Here is a 20,255-nt window from a genome sequence, read left to right as displayed (position 1 = left end):
ATAAAACCAAAATGAGAAGCTCAGTCCCGTGGAGCTGAGGTGGCACACGATGTATCTGATTTTATCTCTGTTAAATGGAGCAAAACCTCTGGCTTTGCTCCATTTAGGGAGCAGAGCCAAAGGCTGCTGCCTGTGCCATCCTAATCTAAACAGCTGCAATTCAGCCAAGCAGCTATTTTCTTTTTGTAAGAGTGGCCCTTAGTTCCAAGGAGTGCTTTTGCCTTGAAATGTGAACTGAATCAAATGTATCCCCCTCCCAACTTTATTCTCTATAAATGGCACTGCAACTTACAACAGCCTACAAGAACAACATCATGCTTCTATGCATGCCTACTCTGGAGTAAGCCCCACTGAGTTCAATAGCACTTGCTCGCTGGTAATTATACATAAGATTGCAGCCTGAATCTCCCTGAGACCCCCCTCCCGATAGCAGCCTATTCCAACCTCTGTGTTTGCCAACTGCAGTGAGAAGAACCAGTTTATAGACTGTTTGCCTTCAGAGCACCTCAGCAGTGGTGATTTGTATTTGGAAACACCCCAAACTTCTCTCACTCCGAAGAAAATATATGATTTTTATCTTGGGTGTTTCTGCGCTGCTCCATTCTGCCTGCTCTGCAGTCTGCATTCCATTTAGCACAAGTGTTGAAATGCAAAGCCACTAAAGAGTTTTATGCAAGTGCCTGTATGAAAATTATATTATTTATTAGCACATATGAAGCTGGAAACCAGAAGCGTGATGAGGGGAGGGGGAGAGTGATGGGGGCGCCTGGCCTGGGCACAGTCTGGTTAGGGGTGCTAGCTAAATGTACTAAAGCTCATGTAATACGTTGACAGTTCTTGCATAAATTAACTTCACTAGCAGATTTTGTATTATTATTTTTTTGTATTGAACATTTAGTGAGGTTTAGTGAGGCCAGCAGGCCGGGGAGAAGAGTGCATATTGCATCTTCTCAGTGGTGTTTGCTGCCTAGCAAACTTCCCATTTTAATACTGCTGCTGGGAGAGAAGAAGATTGGAGACACCAGCTTGGTTCACACATAGCACTAAGTCAAATTGTGGCTTAGTGCAAAGGCAAAAACATGCAGGTTTCAGAGAGGAGACAGTCACTGCTTCATCTGGTCCTGCTTCTGGTGTGATGCTGCGAGCTAAGACACACTTTGCTTATTTTAGCATCCAAACCCTAGGCTCAAGGTTTGTCTGGAAGAGAGAAACCATGGCTTACCTCACAACGGTGCAGCAGCAACAGCAAGACTGGAGGAGAAGCAAGATGGCTGTCATTCCCTCTCTGGAAACCTGCTTTTCTGCCTGCTCATGCTAATCCATGGTTTGGCTTAGTGGGGTGTTTGGACTGAACCACTGAAAACCAGTAGCCAGCAAATATTTTACAGAATAGATGGTGGTGAATGGGAGCAGTATGCTGGGAGAATTTTTTTTAAAATTTAAGCAGAAGGCCATTTCTTTCTATAATTCTGGGATTTAAAGAGCCACAAACATTATTAATTCACTCTGGTGTTTGTTCCTAGGGGTGTTGGGAAATGGAATTTTGAAACTGACCTGGGATAGTTCTGGCGCTGTTGGAAGCAACATGTTTTAAATATAATAATAATAATAATAATAATAATAATAATAATAATACCCTGCCCATCTGCCACTACATATCAGACAAGCCCCATCTCTACTCGCTTTTCAGTGCCCATTGAAAAGCCTCCCTTTTTCATCAAACTTTCCAAGTGGAAATTTTAATCCGAGTCCATCTGCATTAAATTTGATAGTGCTTTCATATCTGCTGATATTTCTGTGATTATTATTTTTTGGTTAATTGCTTCATAGCCCAACCCCCTGCACTGCATGAATCTTTTTTGTCTGACATGGGATTAAGAGTCTCATGCTCTACCAGCTGAGCATTAAAAAAATGTACCTGCAACTCTGCGGTGGGGAATCCTAGGTCCCTAGAGAAAAATCAGGATGCAAATGTGATGGATAAATAGATTAAAACAGCTGGAAACTCACAGTTGAACCCTCTGAATCTGAGAATCTTCAAAGCTGTGGTGACAAAAACTTTTGCCATTTCACTCTTACTTCTAAAGCCCTTGCTGCCCTTGGCGAAATTACAAAAGAAAGCAGTCAGTAAGGTAACTTCTTGACTGGTTTCTCTCTTTCTTTTCTAAATTATTCTTTTCACACCCTTCTGGCAAAACCCCACTATGAATAATTCTTGCTCTCCCAGAGAAATTTGCTCATCTTGTCTTTCAACCGCTACCTACACTGATACATGCCTTTCAGAGCACATTTTATAGCTAAGGGTGAAGACATGGGGGGGGGGGGAGTAGGAAAAACGGGGAGCTGAAATGTAATCGGAAAAATATTTGTGCTTCAAGGCCCACCACAGTTTTCTTGCTAACGCCAGCTTCCCTGAGGATTCCCAGACGCAGCCACGCCTCGAGGATACAGCTCTGATAATCTTAGGAAAACTGACTTAAAAGAGATGTGGGTATTGTGTTTTTGTTTTTTAAGCTATAGCTCTATGGCTACCTCAGTACTAAGCTGTGCTGGGGAAAGAAAAAGAAATAGGTGAGCATGAGCTGCAAATTAGATGTTAGATGCTGTTATCTGTACTAAATGATGGTCAGATGGAAGAGAGGTTTGCTCCCTTTGGATTGCTTCATGGGTTCCAAGCTGTGGACATTGCCCTCTGTTAGAAAGGAGTCGTGAATTTCACTGGCCAAAACGGAAATGCTGGACACTCTCTAGACCAGCATCAAAGTGAAACCTGAACTCACGTCATTTGCCAAAGTGAATGCAGATACTTGACAAATGTATGCCAGCTGTCCAGGTTTCATGCCAACATACCTGTTTGCTAAGAACCAGTTAACAGCAGGCGACAGTATTCTGGAATCAGTGGTGGGAGACGAGAAACAGTGGCAACGTACCAGGTAATTGAAATGCAAGGTTTTGAGGGCCAGTTCCTGCTGGGTGCAGCCCATGGGATTATCACAATAAAAGGCACCTGGACATAACCTGTTTTTGTATGATTTCTCCGTATGTGCATACTGACAAGTGAACCTTGTCAGCATCAGATTTGACATTTGAAACAGCCCTAAGGGGTGTGGAACTGGCAAGGGGACCTTGAAGCTGGTGAGCAACCACTGTCTGTGTGAGCTTGGACCTCACAACCCTCTTCAGGAACAGAAGGACATGTAGCGTCACCCAGTCCAAGTGGCAGGTGGTATGAAGCCCCTTAGTTGTTCCCAGGACTTCACATGGACAGCAGAACAATGACGCCTTCTTGCCACACTTCAGTCTTAGCGTATGTTGTCTCCCACTGGCACCCTGAGCTGGGAAGATTTGTTCAGATGTGGTTAACCACAGTCCTGGTTGGGTCTTGAAACTACCCCACTGCTAGCTTGAAGCAGAGATTTTGCAGGGTTAGGAAATGTACGTGCAGCATCCTATGCCTTTGAATACCAAGTGCCGAGAATCACAAGTGGGGAGAGTGGCTGTTGCGTTTAGGTCCTGCTTGTGGGCTTCCCATAGGCCTCTGGCTGGCCACTGCATGAACAGGATGCAGCACTAGATAGGCCAGTGTTTCCCAACCTTTTTTGGGCAAAGGCACACTTGTTTCATGAAAAAAATCTCGAGGCACACCACCATGCCAGATGGGGAAAGGTCACTTTTTACTTATGTAAAAAAAAAAATAATAAATAAATAGTAACAGCATAGAAGGTAATGGTTAGGCTAGCATCCCTCTTCCAAATATGCTAGGTTTTTATTTGCAGGGACTGTTCTACATGGGAAAGCATTCAGCACTGTCATTCTCCCATCTGCCATCTGAATTGGTACTATTCTGGGTCAACTTACTCTGCTGCATGTGTAGATGAAAATGGCACCAAGTGTGGGGGAGGGGGCAGAACAGGTTTCAGATACAGGATATTAAGCATACACGTACTTCAGATTGAACTGGTTGCTTGCTTTGCAAGTTTTCATTTCCCAAATGACTGCCTTGGCAAGCGCAATACCTACCAGGCTCAACGCCGGTCTCGCGCTGCCGCTTCCCGCGCTCTCAAGGACCTGGGAGGAGGAAGGCGTGAAGGGAATCCCGAAGGCGCGAAAACCTCGTGCATGCGCAGGCCTTCCGCCTGCGACAGCCCAGTAGGCCGGCCGAAGCGAGCGGCGATGGGATGTGGGAGGGAGCTCGCTCGCCGCCCCGCGTGTGCCTATGTGGGGCACGTTACAGCCCCGTGACGTCAGCGCCACGCAGGCAGCCAGGCAGGCAGACGGCGAGAGCCCCGCGCTGGGCGGCCTCTCCTCGCCGCCGCCGCCCTGCCTCTCGCCGCCCGACTCGCCCGCCTCCCTCCCACGGCACACCAGGCAACGTCTCGCGGCACACTAGTGTGCCGCGGAACACCGGTTGGGAAACACTGATATAGGCCATTGACTTGGTCCAGTGTTGTAGTTCTTATGCACTCAGAGGGGGAGTGGCTCAAACAGCATCTCTTTCTGTCTCTTCCCAGCTCTAACCCCTGCATTGCTAATAGACATTTCCCTAGGAGAGGAGTGTTTGGCTTACATCAGGGAATGGGAGGGAAGGTTTCAGTACCTTCTCTCAGATAATTGTTTCTGATCTTCAAACCAGCCCCCAAGGGGCTGCTAATTTGCGAATGAAAAAGCATGGGGAGATCCTAATTTTAGATATCCCAGAGCCTTGTTTGGTGTGGCCTTTCAGCTTCTGCTTTCTGGAAGAAGGTACAGGGTTATAAAGACTACGACTAGCCGCCTGAGAAACAGTTTCTATCCAAATGCGATTTGGGTTTTAAACACAGTGTAAGGTAGTCTCTGTAGGGACGCGGGTGGTGCTGTGGGTTAAACCACAGAGCCTAGGACTTGCCAATCAGAAGGTCGGTGGTTCGAATCCCCACGACGGGGTGAGCTCCTGTTGCTCGGTCCCTGCTCCTGCCAACCTAGCAATTCGAAAGCACGAAGTGCAAGTAGATAAATAGGTACCGCTTCAGCGGGAAGGTAAACGGCATTTCCATGTGCTGCTCTGGTTCTGTCATGCTGGCCACATGACCTGGAAGCTGTATGCCGGCTCCCTCAGCCAATAAAGCGAGATGAGCACCGCAACCCCAGAGTCGGTCATGACTGGACCTAATGGTCAGGGGTCCCTTTACCTTTACCTTAAGGTAGTCTCTTTGGAAGTATATTGTATTTAATTATGGGGTATCAGAGTTTTAAGGGGGCTAACCAGGCTGGGATAGCTGGAATAGCAGGCTTGTTGGTTTTTTGAATGTCTGATGTAGATTTTTTTCAATTTCATTGTTCTGTATGGGACAATAACAATAAAGATTATCGTATCGTATTGTGGTGCTGCCAGCCACTGGGCAAGCATAGAAAACTGTACTTTGCAGATTGTAGGGTGCCTAGAAGGAGAAGCCACTGAAGCAAGACTTGTCAAAAGGCATTAATACCCTCTCCTTTGGCTTCTTGAATGCTGTCTTGCATTCCTGATTTGATTGATAAAGCACATACCAGAAATGCAAAGAACCTCCTGTGCCGTGATGACCTTAACCCCCACCTCCGCAATCACTTCCTGTGGTAGCAGCATGAGGGCTCTGGATGGCCTGACCTGGTTGAGGGCACCTATTCTTCAGATGGGAGTTTGGTTTTGGTCATCTGCTGGGTATAGTTGTCTAGGGATGGGGGAGGAATTATGTTTGCATTTCAGTGCAGACCTACCTAATTCACGGGAACCAAGACACAGATATTCTTCTACACCCACCAATCTCTGAATTGTCTGAAAAAAGTGTACAACAGCACACATATGAGGGGGAAATTTTGTGTAAAAATGAATACATTAGTGAACGTAATTACAGAAATTTATGAAATTGCATACAAAAATGCCAACAAATTTTTATGAGGTCTTTCCCTCCCCCCCCCCCCAACTGCAAGCTGATTAGGTATTTGGACAAGCAGACTTCACGCTGGGAAAATGAAAAGCTGAGAGAGGCTGAAATTGATTCATCCATTCATAGTTTTGTCTCAGAGGCCAATTGTATCTTGTCCTTGTTTTGGCCTTTTTGGGTGCAGAGGGATGCAACTGTTTCCTCTTAAGGTAGACAAAGAGGGGAAGTAAAATACTGGCTTTGGGTTTTCTGTTAAACACTTGCACAAGGAAAGAAAGAATACCCTTCGTTAGTTGAGAGGAAGATCAGAAGAACAAAGACGTGTTCTTTGACATGTGAATTTGTTATCCAGGAATGTTTTGGCTGAGTTGGGGTGGAGAGATTTTGGGAATATGGAAGCCGTTGTCATGTCACCTCTGCCTGCTGTCCAACCATCACACTCAAAACCTGGCAGTACGAAGCATACTACAACTCCACTTTTTATTTTTAATATACTAGATAAACATTGTTCTGTGGTGACCATGGCATCAGTCCAACAGGCCTTATTAAGTCAAAACTCCCCTTGGAGATTTCACTGGGTATATTGAACTCTAAGACTCTTGACAGACTAACATCTTTCCCCCCCCCCCCTGTAATGGAAACAGAAATTTCACACGTTATTCTCACGACAGGATATATGGCAGAAAACTGCACAAAGAACCTCTGCATTCTGTATCCTGTATCAATTCACGGGTAATAATGTTTAGAAGTCTTAAAGCCCTCTCTGGGAGGGAGAAAAAAGTAAAATAATTTTGGCTGCCTCTCAGTAAAGTATAAGTTGATAAAATGCTCCGAAAATATTGTATGTCCGCACATGTATTTTATCTTGACAGGCTCTGTGGAGTGGAGAGTCACACAGCAGAGTCTTGCAGCCAAGTTGGAAGAAAAGAATGTTTTTCTTACAAGATTGTATTTGTGGTGGACTCTGGGGTTCTCCTGGAGAATGCCAGGTTCTGGAATCTTCTTTTCTAGCCCAGACTTTCTGGTGACTTACGTTAGCATAGTATTACAGTGGTCAGTGGAATGAACTTCAGCCTAACCACAATGAAAACTAATTCTTGTTGAAATAGCACTTACGGAGAAATTTATGGTCACAATATCACAATTCTTTAAAAGGACGCTCTTGTTCTATCACCCCTTATGGCTGCTCTGAAGGAAGAGACTGGTCTCCCTTACGCCCTGAAGTGATGGGACATCCCTCATGAGGAGGGACATGTCATTCCTCGCGTCAGACGTCCCCTCACAGGAGAGGACAAAATGTGGTGCCAACGCTGACTGGCTTGGTTTTTGTAGTTTGAGGAAGGATCATTATTATGATCCAGTATTTACCAATAAGACTGATGTAGCCCATCTCAACCACGTGTAGAAACCTTTTCCTATCCTCTTCTGCCCTAACCCCACTGGTGTCTGTAGAGTGAAGACTACTTTAATGATGATAATGAACATAGGTGCATGATGGGAAGATATGCATCATTATGAAGAGTGAGATGGAGAAGAACTGGGAAAAAGCACCATCTATGGCAGGTTCTTGGGAGAGATCAACATGCACCTCTGCATTCTGTGTGATCCATGGAATCCTGTTAACAGAGGCTACCATTGTCCTCCTTTCAGAGACAGGGTCACTTTTGCCCTCCATAATGGTGATCAGACATGTTGTAGTTTGCCGATGGTAGTTGTTTGCTTACATGCAGGAAAGCAAAGTTACGTTAGCAGGGTCACATGATTGGAATGGGGCCAGAATTGCCCCTGATGGCTTCGGTTTCTCCCCCTTTTCTCATCAGTGTTCCTATTTGCCAGCCTACGCCATGGATCAGTGGAACAAACACTGACAACCAAGTTCCACTTCTGTTTGCATAGTCCTCCCCAGGGCCTTGGTAAGATTGTGAGGATATTGGAGATTGGCATATATATTTATATACCACTGTCTCACAAAGCATCCGAGTGGTGTAAAGTAGCATAAAAATCCATGGATGGATGGATAGATAGATGATAGACAGACAGACAGACAGATAAAGATAAAGGGACCCCTGACTGTTAGGTCCAGTCGTGGCCGACTCTGGGGTTGCGGCACTCATCTCGCTTTATTGGCCGAGGGAGCTGGCGTACAGCTTCCAGGTCATGTGGCCAGCATGACTAAGCCGCTTCTGGCGAACCAGAGCAGCGCACAGAAATGCCGTTTACCTTCCCACTGGAGCAGTACCTATTTATCTACTTGCACCTTGATGTGCTTTTGAACTGCTAGGTTGGCAGGAGATAGATAGATCCCCGCAAAACATAAAGTAGATCTGGGTATCCTATGTATTGCTCTCAGATTCATACACTTTTATGATCCGTAATAAGGCATGTTCTTTGCAGATGGGAAGAGTACCTTTCTTCTTTGGTGAGTGTTTTTGGGGTGTGTGTGTAAGAATCTGTCCGGTAGGCCCAGAACCGACATAACTAACGCAATTCTGTTTCTGAGCTGTCAGTATCAACATAGACTGGATCAGATGTTGCGTGTTATTCCCCCTCCCCATTTGTCTTCTTATTTTTTTAAATGTTCAATAAAACCTGACTTTTGAAATCTGCTTTTTAAAAGATGTTGTTTTCGAATAGCGTAACACTGACTCCCTTTCCCTCCGTCCCTCACCCCACCCTGCCTTTGACAGATGGGGGAAGGAGGCAGCCAGAAGGAGTGAGACATACTGGGCCCAGTTCCAGCAGTTGAAAAGATACCCTGGAACAGGATGTATGCGCAAATACCCACTCAGCAAACATGTAACATATTGATATATTTAAGAGGCTGAAGATTAGGACTATCCAGCCACCACTGGGAGTGGCCCTGTTTCCCTTTGTTTACAGTTTCAGCCCTATGAGTTGAAAGCTTTAAGGAAAAGTTTTATCTACTTATCAAATATTAGAATTTATGAGCTCTCTCCCTCTCTCTCTTTGGCTGAAGTACTTTTGGAGGAGTTGACATCTTGAAGTTTGCATGTTTGCTTGTTTGTGTTAGCTTAGCAGTTGTCAAAATTATCAAGTGGTCTTATCTGGTACTTTGTCTACTACTTTTCTTGCTTCCTTAATTTTGCTTCCTAGGAGAATTTATAACAACAAAGGGTCCATCAGGAAATATTGTTTTTGGTTAGTGGCCTCAAGCCCCATCATTGAATGATGTTTCCTGAGGTTTCCTTGCCTGGGAGCCATGGCACAGGCTTGAAATTACCGTAGTTTGAATTTGTAATGCCGATATGGTCAGGTGATGCTTTTGTGTGAATCCCTACCCATGGTGAAATGCTGTGGTGACTTCACAAGCTTTGCCATTTGGTGATTTGCACACTGCACCAGGAACAGTGCTTATATTATGTTTAAACCAGGGGTGGGGAGTCTGTGGCCCTCCAGAATTTGTGGGATTACAACTCCCACCATCCCCAAGCATTCATGATGCTGGCATGGGCTGATGGGCGTGGGAGTCCAACAAGTTCTCCATCATTGATTTAAAGGGGAAGCCCACTCACTTAAATTGTATGATGGTTAGTCAACTGATTTGCCTGTTCCCATGAGTCAAAGAGATATCAGAGACACAACTTTTCAGAAACCAATTGGAATGGCAAGGGGGTACGTAAAACTTGGGGGGTGCTGTAAATGTAATCTTGAACTTTGATGAGAAATGGTGGCCACATCTCATTCTAAGCCCCTTGTAATGGGTTTGAGTTACTCGTGCGTAAATTGTCCCCGTTAGGGGGGGCTTAATTGCCTTGGTTAAACCTTCCTGACTGCACCGCCCATCTCAGCGTGGCTGCCTCAGTCGCTAGCAGAATCTGTCTGTGGGCGTTTCTTAAACCTTTTCCAGCATAAAAGCTGTTTGACTCCCAGTCGCCGCCACCTCTCATTGCGCGGGAGTCTTCTGCGCAGGGAGGGCGTGGGTAGTGGAGGACCAGTGCTTTCCTCACTGATGTCCAGGGAAGAATCCCGGAGCTCTCCCTCCGCTTCCCCCATTTGCCCCCCTTGATCCCTGGTGTTACACCGATTTCCTTCCTCCTCTACCAAGCTCCGTCTCCCCCTGGTGCTGGTACCTTCTGCAGAATCGGGGAGCCTCTCCTTCGCCTTTCGCTCTGATGTCAGTTCCCTGACACCCCTTTCATCGTTAAAGCTTGTAGAACTTTAATTAGAACTTTCTGGATTTTGGAAGCAACATTTCAGCAAGATACTGCAACATAGGTCTCAAAATCCACATAGGTCTCAAAGCAGGCCTCAAAGAAGCACGTGCTACCAAAAAACCCCAAAAGTTTTGTTATGTTTAGAACATTCTTGGGATGTTGGTCTTTCATCACGGAATACAGTTGTAAGGGACATTTTCAAAATGTTGATGCAACACCAGAATATTTAGTATGTTGCTAGTTACTAATCTACTGCTTTTGCCAGAGAACCACATTCATTTTATTCAGATAATTTGTGTAGATTTTATGTTTATTACTGAATATCCAGTCTCTCTCTATTACATCTGTTATTGATAAATTACTTTATGAGTGTCCTGTATATAAAAAACAAACCTGGCCAATTGGCCAAACAGTATAACCGAGGCCTCGTTTTCATAGATAGCAGATTAAATTATAAATCTGTGTCTGGAATGTACTACTTCAGACTTAAAGTGGGAATCACATGACTGAATATCATTTGTACAACATAAAATATATAATATTATATATAATAGACTATATCTGTGGCAAATGGATACATACTTTAAGAACAAAAACAAAGCAAAAACATTCCAAAACAGTCAAAACATTCTAAGAACAGTTAAAATTAAAAACATCTTTAAGCAGTTACAGTTAAAAACATTGTTGCATGCAATGATCTTGGGGTTGTCAGGAACAGTATTCTTAAGCCACCCGATGCCTGGGTAAACAGGAATGTTTCCTAATTCCTCCCAAAATGTAATAATGATGAGGACAGGCACTTCTTCCTTGAGAGGGCACTCCACAACTGGGGAACCATCACTGAAAAGGCCCTGTTTATTTTTGTATTTGTTTGTCCTTTTTTCTTTTTTCTTTTACAAATTCTGAATAAAAATTTACTTGCAAAAAAAGAAAAGAAAAGGCCCTGTCACGGGTCAGTGGCAATTGGGCAGCCCCTGGTGGTTGTGCCACCAACAAGGCCTCATGTGGCTTAGCCTGGAATAGAGGAGACTGAGAGGAGATATGATAGTCATCTTCAAATATCCAAATAGCTGTCCATGGAGGATGGAGCAAGCTTCTTTTTGCCTGCTCTGAAGGGTAGGACCTGAACCAATGGATTCAAGTTACAAGAAAGGAGATTCCGACTAAACACAAGGAAGAACTTTCTGACAGTAAGAGCTGTTTGACAATGGAACTGACTCCCTCAGGAAGTTGTGGACTCTCCTACCTTGGAGGTTTTTAAGCAGAGGTTGGGTGGTCACCTGTCATAGAGGCTTTATTTGATATTCCTGCATTGCAGGGGGTTGAATTGGGGGACACTCGAGGTCCCTTCCAACTCTATGATTGTAGAATTGTAGAATTCTATGACTCTGTATAAGGCAGCTTCCTAGTACAGTGGTACTTTGGGTTAAGTACTTAATTCATTCCGGAGGTCCGTTCTTAACCTGAAACTGTTCTTAACCTGAAGCACCACTTTAGCTAATGGGGCCTCCTGCTGCTGCCGCAGCGCCGGAACACGATTTCTGTTCTCATCCTGAAGCAAAGTTCTTAACCCGAGGTACTATTTCTGGTTTAACGGAGTCTGTAACCTGAAGCATATGTAACCTGAAGCGTATATAACCCAAGGTACCACTGTATGATAAAAAAACAAGTGGGAAATCTCAGCAAACAATGAAAAAGTGAATACAACCATGGCACTATGTTCCTCTCCCATAGTTGTTATAGAGAGCTGACACAGTGGTGTATATTACATTAGATCAGATCTTGTTCATAATGATGTCCATTTTTTGTTGATTATAGCTGTATCTCCGCTTGAGCTGATGTCCTTGGTAGGGTTGCCATATTTTGAAGAGCAAAAAAGAGGACACATTTGTCAACTTCTGCTTTTAACTATGGATCACGATGACGACTCTCATTTTACATACCCACGAAAAAGAGGATGTGTCCTGAAAAAAGAGGACATATGGCAACCCTGTACAGTATAGCCCATGTATTTTATCATCACACTAATGGAGGGAAATAATAGAACCAAGGTATCCAGGCTAGATTCAACTCCAAGTACTCCTGCTAGGTTCTGCTCTAGGGAAAAGTTGTATGCTGCTTTAAGAGACGCCAAGAGTCAAGTTCAAACTGCTATGCAATGTTTTTCAACCCTTTTTAATGCCTTGATGCTGGGTTGATAACACAAAAGGAAAATTCCTGCCAAATACCTGATTTTTCACAGAATGGTATTTCATGGAAGGGAGACCTCTCTGTTGCATTCTGCAAAGTTCACAGACCTCTGCAGTTTATTTTAAGAGATCGGCATTTGTTTGGCCTAGTTTAATGTCAATTATCTAATCAGAAGCAGACACACAACATCTTAGGCTGTGAAAGATACCGAGGAATGTACTAAGAACTTCAAAGGGGAAAGTAAGAGTTCAGTACCCATCTTAACCATGAGACCCCTTACAACCCATCTCCCCCTTCGCTACTTAATTAGGTTTTGGGTTTTTTAAAGATCAGTTTATCAGCAGCTATATTTCTTCTGAGTGAATCACAGCTAACAGAATTGCAGTTAAGTCAGCTTTGCTTATACCAAGAGAATCAACATTAAGATGTATCACCATCCTCTCTGCTTCTGATGTTTAGCAGTCAGTGCTGATGCATACGTAGTGAATAATGTCTGTACACAAGAGGGAGATATCAGCAGGCATGGACAAAACATCTTTAGGAGAAAACCCTAAAGTAGTGGGGAAAAGGGCACTGCAAAGCAATCCAACGAGGACCGAGCACCCTCAGTGGCCATGGGGCAGAGGATCCCAGAATACTGAGTGGGAATGCAATGGAGCATCTGGAAGAGGGTGTGTCTGGCCGATGGAGACAGTGGACAGGTGCATTCTGCATGACAATCTGTTGCTGCAGATCCCACTTTTATTCACCGGCATTGGACAAAGCAGCATTGGTTATGTTGGACAGAAACCAACCACCATTGGTTTTCCCATTGTCTCAGGCTGAGGACAGTGGGGTTTCAGACGCATCATGCACCTGCCATTATGTAAGCCTGCTAGTGCTGTCACTGTAGAGGGCCTTGCCTGCTCAAGGAAGGGGATGGAGGCGCATGTGACATAAGCAGCCTATATATATGATTTTGACCTGAGTCTTCCCAGTCTGACAATCTAACCCAGTGTTTCTCAAACTTAGGTCTCCAGCTGTTTACAGACTACAATTCCCATCATCCCTGACCACTGGTTTTGCTAGGGATGATGGGAGTTGTAGTCCAACAACAACAGCTGGAGACCTAAGTCTAACCTCACTGACCACTGACCTGCTTCAGGTGTATCTGAAGAAGTGTGCATGCACACAAAAGCTTATACCCAGAACAAACTTAGTTGGTCTCTAAGGTGCCACTGGACAATTTTTTTATTTATTTCGACTGCGTCGGACCAACATGGCTGCCCACCTGAATCTAGACTCACTGACCTTATCTATTTAAAAAGCTGGCCCAGGCTGAACATGAAAACTCTGGATCTGGCCAAAGGCTGTCTGTCATCTTGTTCTTGCAGTGCCCTGTGATTCCCAGCAGCAAGTATTTAGAGGTATACTGGCTCTGACCATGGAGATATATCTTGGCTAGCAACGTGCCTTTGAAAAGTGCTCTGCTTTGATGTGCCTTTGGAGTGTATGGGGGAGAGTGCTCTGGATTACACAAAATAAAGTCAGTGAAATCTGCCAAAACGAAACCACACACACCTTGATTTCAGTTTGGATGTCTCAGGTAGAAGGTTGCCCTGTGCTTTCTAAGTTCCACCACATCTGCAGGTCTAGAGTTAGAGAATCCAGATCAGCACCTGTTGAAGTTGCCTTGGGAATTCCAGACATTTCCTGTGCACCTGCCTAGTTCTCTATACATTCATTGTATTATTTTCACTAGAACAGACACATTCACACTGAGCGGAAAGTGCCTGCTGTCCTGGAATTCTCAAGATTCTGGAATTCTGTTTGTTACCCTGCAAGGTAAATTTTACTGAAATAACATGATGTTCTCTTGAGGAGAACACACACACACACACACACACACACACACACACACACACACTTCCTCCCTTAAGAGGCAAAAGGAGCCCTTGTGATCTAGGATTGTATTTCTTTCTTTTGGTGGAATATCTCAGAAATCAGCAGGACAGGACTGTAGTAGTGTTACAAAAGAAGAAAAATAAGACAAAGTCGTCATGGCGCCCTGGAATATGGAAAATTCCGATAATAGTTTGGCTTCCATGTTGACAAAGAGGGTTGCTTTTGGCTTGAAAATGACCCTCTATAAACCAAGGAATTGTCTACATCTCCTCTTTAAAGACATTACGGAGATCAAAATCCTGTCTTTTATTGGACCACATTGTGGGTAACTATTTGATACGATAAGGAAGGTTTCACGTCATGCAGAGTCCTCTGTTGGACTAATGCCGAGACAGATAATTTATTAACTCAGTTTGTAGCCCGGCTGTCTCCTTAGACACTGGATTGGACATGGAGAAGATTTGACAGCCATAAAGAAGGAAATGGGTGGGAAACCAAAGCCTATAGCCTGTAGTGCTGAGATTGTGCTGTGCAAGGTATAGAATTCACTAGCATTTCAAAGGACTGACCCTGGCATGTTGGGAAGGAGAGAATGATAGATCCAGGGCGAGAACGGATGGGGAAAAAACCATGTTTGCCCTGTCACTAGGAATGGACTGAAATATTCAGCTCAGTAATTTGGGGAGGTGCTAAAAAAATAAAAAAGACCCTGAAGACTAGCTCTATTTTCAGGAGGCAGGCAAATTTTAAGGAACTTTGGGTAATGGGGATCTTACCTTAAACAGCGTTTCCATGTGCTCTGGCACCTGTCATGGTGTCCTGTGTGCCAGAGGCGGTTTAGTCATGCTGGCCACATGACCAGGAAAAGCTGTCTGCGGACAAAGACCAGCTCCTTCGGCCTGAAAGTGGAGATGAGTGTTACACCCCATAGTCGAATTCGACTGGACATAACAGTGCAGGGGTCCTTTACCTTACCTTACCTTACCTTACCTTAAAGGTAAAGGGGCCCCTGACCAATAGGTCCAGTCAGTGGCGTAGCGTGGGTTGTCAGCACCCGGGGCAAGGCAAGTAATTTGCGCCCCCTAACCCGTGGATTTGTGGCCCCTAACCCGTGGATTTGCACCCCCTAACCCTAACCCCCAGATGTTGCGCCCGGTGCGGCCGGCCCCCCCTGCACCCCCACGCTACGCCACTGGGTCCAGTTGTGGACGACTCTGGGGTTGCTTTACTGGCCAGGGGAGCCGGCATACAGCTTCAGGGTCATGTGGCCAGGAGGACTAAGCCGCTTCTGGCAAACCAGAGCAGCGCAAGGAAATGCCATTTACCTTCCTGCCAGAGCGGTACCTATTTATCTACTTGCAGTTTGATGTGCTTTCGAACTGCTAGGTTGGCAGGAGCAGGGACCGAGTAATGGGAGCTCACCCCATCGCAGGGATTTGAACCGCCGACCTTCTGATTGGCAAGCCCTAGGCTCTGTGGTTTAACCCACAGCGCCACCCGCGTCCCACCTTACCTTACCTTACCTTAAAAAATGAGGTTCCTATGTTCTCTTGAAGAGAAGAGCACAACTGGATCGAGCTCATCTAGTCCAGCATTGTGTTTGCATGATAGGCACCCAGATTCAAGTGGGAAAGCTGTAAGCAGGAAGCTTGGGGGTGGGTCAACTGCAGTTCTTTTGGGGGACAGTGGTTCTTAAAAGTAGATTATCTTACCACACAAATTCCACACCAGATACCGCCCCCTCCACAAAAAGCTGAACAAAGTGTGCTTTGCTTCTTGCTGATGCTTACAAATGATGATCATGATGATGATAATAATAATATTTGTATCCCACCCATCTGACTGGGTTGCCCCAGCCACTCTGGCAGTTTTTCCATAGGAGTCAGCCATATTTAATATCTGCTATGCAGCAATGATTCATGTAGCAATATGTTTCATTAGCTAGCAGACACAAAAAGGGAGTATTTGAAGGGTGTTTACTATTTAAGGATGTGCTGAAGCTTAACCTGTCCAAAGAGGAAGGTGAAGTAGAGGAGGTTTCAACCCCAAAAGGGAAGTGTTTTCTTGTTTTCTTTCTTTCTTTCTTTCTTTCTTTCTTTCTTTCTTTCTTTCTTTCTTTCTTTCTTTCTTGGAAACTGAATGCATTCTACCCTGATATAATTTGTGTATATGCTGTCCCTTACATTGCCTGCCATTTAAGTGCTTAATAGACGCATATGCCTAATGTGTCTTATTCCTCCTCCACTTTTCAAACTGCACATTATCAGGTTTCCAAATGCAGAGACTTTTTACAGCTCTGTATTTTGTGTCCAACTGCACACAAAAAATAACACCTTGCTTCGGGAAAGGGTTCTCTTTGGGGAAAGGCTGTAGCTCAGTGGTAGAGCATACAAGTTCCATGAAAAAGGGTCCAGGTTGCACTCCCAACATCTCTAAGTTGGGCTGTGAGTATCTCCTGTTTGAAGCCCTAGGCAGCTGCTGCCAGTCAGTGTTGACAGTCCTGAACTGGACAGACCAATGATCTGACTCGGTATAAGGCAGCTCCCTGTTTTCCTAGGTTGTTTCTCTTTTTGCCAAAAACAGAATTCAAAAGCCACATTGCACATGAACAACAGTACATGTGTTCTGGTGGAGAGGGGATATGGGTGTCCCACTGGTAGTTTTTGCAGCAACAAAGAATAGGTTGGATGCAGAGCGTTAAGTTGTGGGTGAACATATCAGATGACACAGCGATTCTTCAACAGCTCTTGTTTATTCACAGGCCAGAAGAGAACTAAACTGAAGGGTTCAGCCAGCCTGCTTATATAGAGCTCCACTAGAACGTAACAGTAACCATTTTCTGTAACTATCCAATCACTGAACGTCACTTTCAATCCCTTATTTGCATATGTGGACCTGAGTGAAAACTATCTACAGTATCCCCCTGCTGGCCCAGGGTGAGAACTTCAGTACATAACACAGAGGAAGTTAGTTATACCTTAGACCCACTGGAATCAATGGGACCATCATAGCTGTGTGACTAACTTACCCCATGGATTTCAGTGGGATTAAAGCAGGGGTCAGCAAACTTTTTCAGCAGGGGGCCGGTCCACTGTCCCTCAGACCTTGAGGGGGTCCGGACTGTATTGGGGGGGGGGGAATGAATGAATTCCTATGCCCCACAAATAACCCAGAGATGCATTTTAAATAAAAGGACACATTCTACTCATGTAAAAACATGCCGATTCCCGGACCGTCTGCGGGCCGGATTGAGAAGGCGATTGGGTCGAATCTGGCCCCCAGGCCTTAGTTTGCCTACCCATGGATTAAAGAATGTCCAATTTACTATGGATTCAATTCAACATGTTTCGTACCACTTCCCCCATCCAACTGAGCACTTGCAATTAGCCTCTAAGGCCCCATCCCTTGGGTTTGGGGTAGGCATTGCCAACCTGGTGCCCTCCAGATGTTTTAGACAATTAATCCCATTGGGCTGAACTCTTGGAGGGCACCAGGTTGAGGAAGGATGGCTTAAGGGGAAGAAGGAATGCCATTTCAGAAGGCACAGGAACCAGACAAGCTTTAACCCTTGGAATTTCTCGTTATGGAACATAAAACACAGCACACCAGGCAAATGCACTCAGAAGTTTGGGTTAGGCTCATTTCTGTAACATTTTCATCTATCAGCAGAAGCACACCTCAGTGGAGCGTAACCCTTTTCTGGCCCGAGATTTATACATTTCATTTTACAGCCTTTGCCAAACTTTTAAAATCTCTTATTCTAAAGTGGAACAACCCCTGCCCCCCTTTTTTATGAAGTACAAGCACATATTTTACATTTATTTTCATAACTTCCACTTAAAAACAATCCTTTGGGGGGCTGTAGTTGGGTTAATAAAGCCGAGCAGTTAAAGAGTGTGGAAGGAGCCTTCAAGGCCTGTTCCGCACAAGGAGACAATGTTGGCTGGGGGACAGAAATTAAAGATGCAAGGACATGGTCTGGCAGCCTTTCTCGAAAGCAGGACTCAGATCCAAGGGCTTCGTCCCAAGTGCACAGAAGTTAAAGGAACGACTTTGACAGTGCTTTCCACAAGATCACTTTAATGCAGATTAGCTGTTCTTTAACACCATTGCTGTTGGATTTCTTGGCAAACACAGGGCGAAAGCCAACGCAGTACTAAGTGAAATTTCTCCCAACATGAGTGATTTTGCTTGCACTACAGAATCTTCTCTCCCTACACCCCATTGAAACTGTGATAAGGGTTCCCTTAACCCTCTAGAGGAACGTGGGAGGCGCTGTGGGTTAAACCACAGAGCCTTGGACTTGCCGATCAGAAGGTCGGTGGTTCGAATCCCTGCGATGGGGTGAGCTCTGTCCCAGCTCCTGCCAACCTAGCAGTTCGAAAGCACGTCAAAGTGCAAGTAGATAAATAGGTACCGCTCCAGTGGGAAGGTAAACGGCTTTTCCGTGTGCTGCTCTGGTTCGCCAGAAGCGGCTTAGTCATGCTGGCCACATGACCCAGAAGTTGTACGCCAGCTCCCTTGGCCAATAAAGCGAGATGAGCGCCGCAACCCCAGAGTCGGCCACGACTGGACCTAATGTTCAGGGGTCCCTTTACCTTTACCCCTCTAGAACAGATTTGGGGAGGGTGGAGGGAGAATCCCATTTCACAAGCAGAAATCCTTGCACAGGTAGGATGTGTAGGTTGAATACTGCCCAGGAATTTCCCACATTCTTCTGGAACATTTTACAGGCTGGAGGATGTTGACATACCCTAACCACTGAGGAAACAACCTTTTTTTTTTAGCTCCTTGGGCACATTTGGGTTTTTGAGTAAGGGCCATGGTATGATGGAAGCAATTGCATGTGCTTCGGTAGGGTAAGCAAGGAAGTTTGCTTCAAGCAGAATTTGAGAGCAAAACTGGAGGTTTCTGCTTGGACAGAGCATCTGAGGAATTTTGATGGAAGTCATGCACTTTGGCGAAATGTGTACATAAGTGACAACTTTTTTAAAAAAAAAATGAACTTGCTACTTTAAAAAATGAAATTAGCACACAGGGTGCATGTGTGTGTGTGTGGTATTAAAGGGTAGGGGGTAACCTCCAGCAGGAAACTGGTATGGGACTCTCACCCAGATCAAGAATGGGTCACCGCAGCTGTTTTTCTTCAAAATAAGAGCGGCAAGTTGAATCACGTGGCTCCCCCTCCCCCACCTCCACAAAGTGTTTGGGCCAAAGTCAGGCTTGAAAAGAACAAAACATCAAGTTTTATATTTGTAGCTTGATAAAAGCCAAGTTCTAATTAGTACTTGTGCAAACAGGACCTGGACAAAGCATTGTAGCTCCTGTCCAAAGGAGTAGCCAGCCAGCTAGCTGTGTCCTCTCCCAGGATACTCCATTGCATCTTCCCTCTCCATCTAGTTTTCCCTCTTTCCCTCAACAGCCAGTCAGCAAATCAGTGGCCACTGAGCATGTGCAGTCTCCCCTGATTTGCTTTCCCCACCCTCCAATAAAGATTTTTTTTTTTTGGGCAGGTTTGCAAACCTCCAGGTTCCCCTATATATGATGATATAGCTCTCTTATGCATGGAGGGTGCTGTTTCAATATCCAGCGGTCCTTCCCACCCCCCCGGACAACAACACACTTTCTGTATCATAAGTAGATTTATAATCTACCCTACTGCCCACTTTCCCCCCTTTTAACTGGATTTTCATTATGAGACGTTAGTGATATAAAACAAAATGTATGGAATGCTGAACACGTCCTTGGGAAGACTGCAGAGCAAATCTGCCTTCTGCGAAAGCCAAAGGCACAGTGGGAACCAATAATGTGGCATCTCCCCTCCGTCTCCCTCCACACAATGATTCATTTCATTTTTCATAATTCCTCTGAAATGTTTCGGCTGGAGATTTGCAAAACAAACATGGCGTGATACCCAGCCCTTTGATATCTTGCCTTCTAGCCAATCTATCACCCTTCCCACCCGCAAGACACGCTCTTTAAAGTCTCCCCCCGATCTTTCCAACTTTCACGTACATCCTACGGGTCTCACTCTGGTTTACTGTAGACTTTTTAGCAATACAACAAGACTTAGTCTTCAATATGCCACATGAAAAAATAAAAATAA

The 20,255-nt window shown here is 45.0% G+C and overlaps 1 protein-coding gene across 1 annotated transcript in view; it reads left to right on the top strand.

The window, feature by feature from the left end:
* The window catches only part of CALD1 (caldesmon 1), a 195,499-nt gene that overhangs the window by 20,463 nt on the left and 154,781 nt on the right, over window positions 1–20,255 (top strand). The gene's annotated exons all lie outside the window — the stretch shown is intronic.

This window comes from Podarcis liolepis (genome assembly GCF_965112155.1).
Source record: "Podarcis liolepis genome assembly, chromosome: 10".
NCBI lineage: Eukaryota > Metazoa > Chordata > Lepidosauria > Squamata > Lacertidae > Podarcis > Podarcis liolepis.
This window is presented reverse-complemented; position numbering and strand designations above follow the sequence as displayed.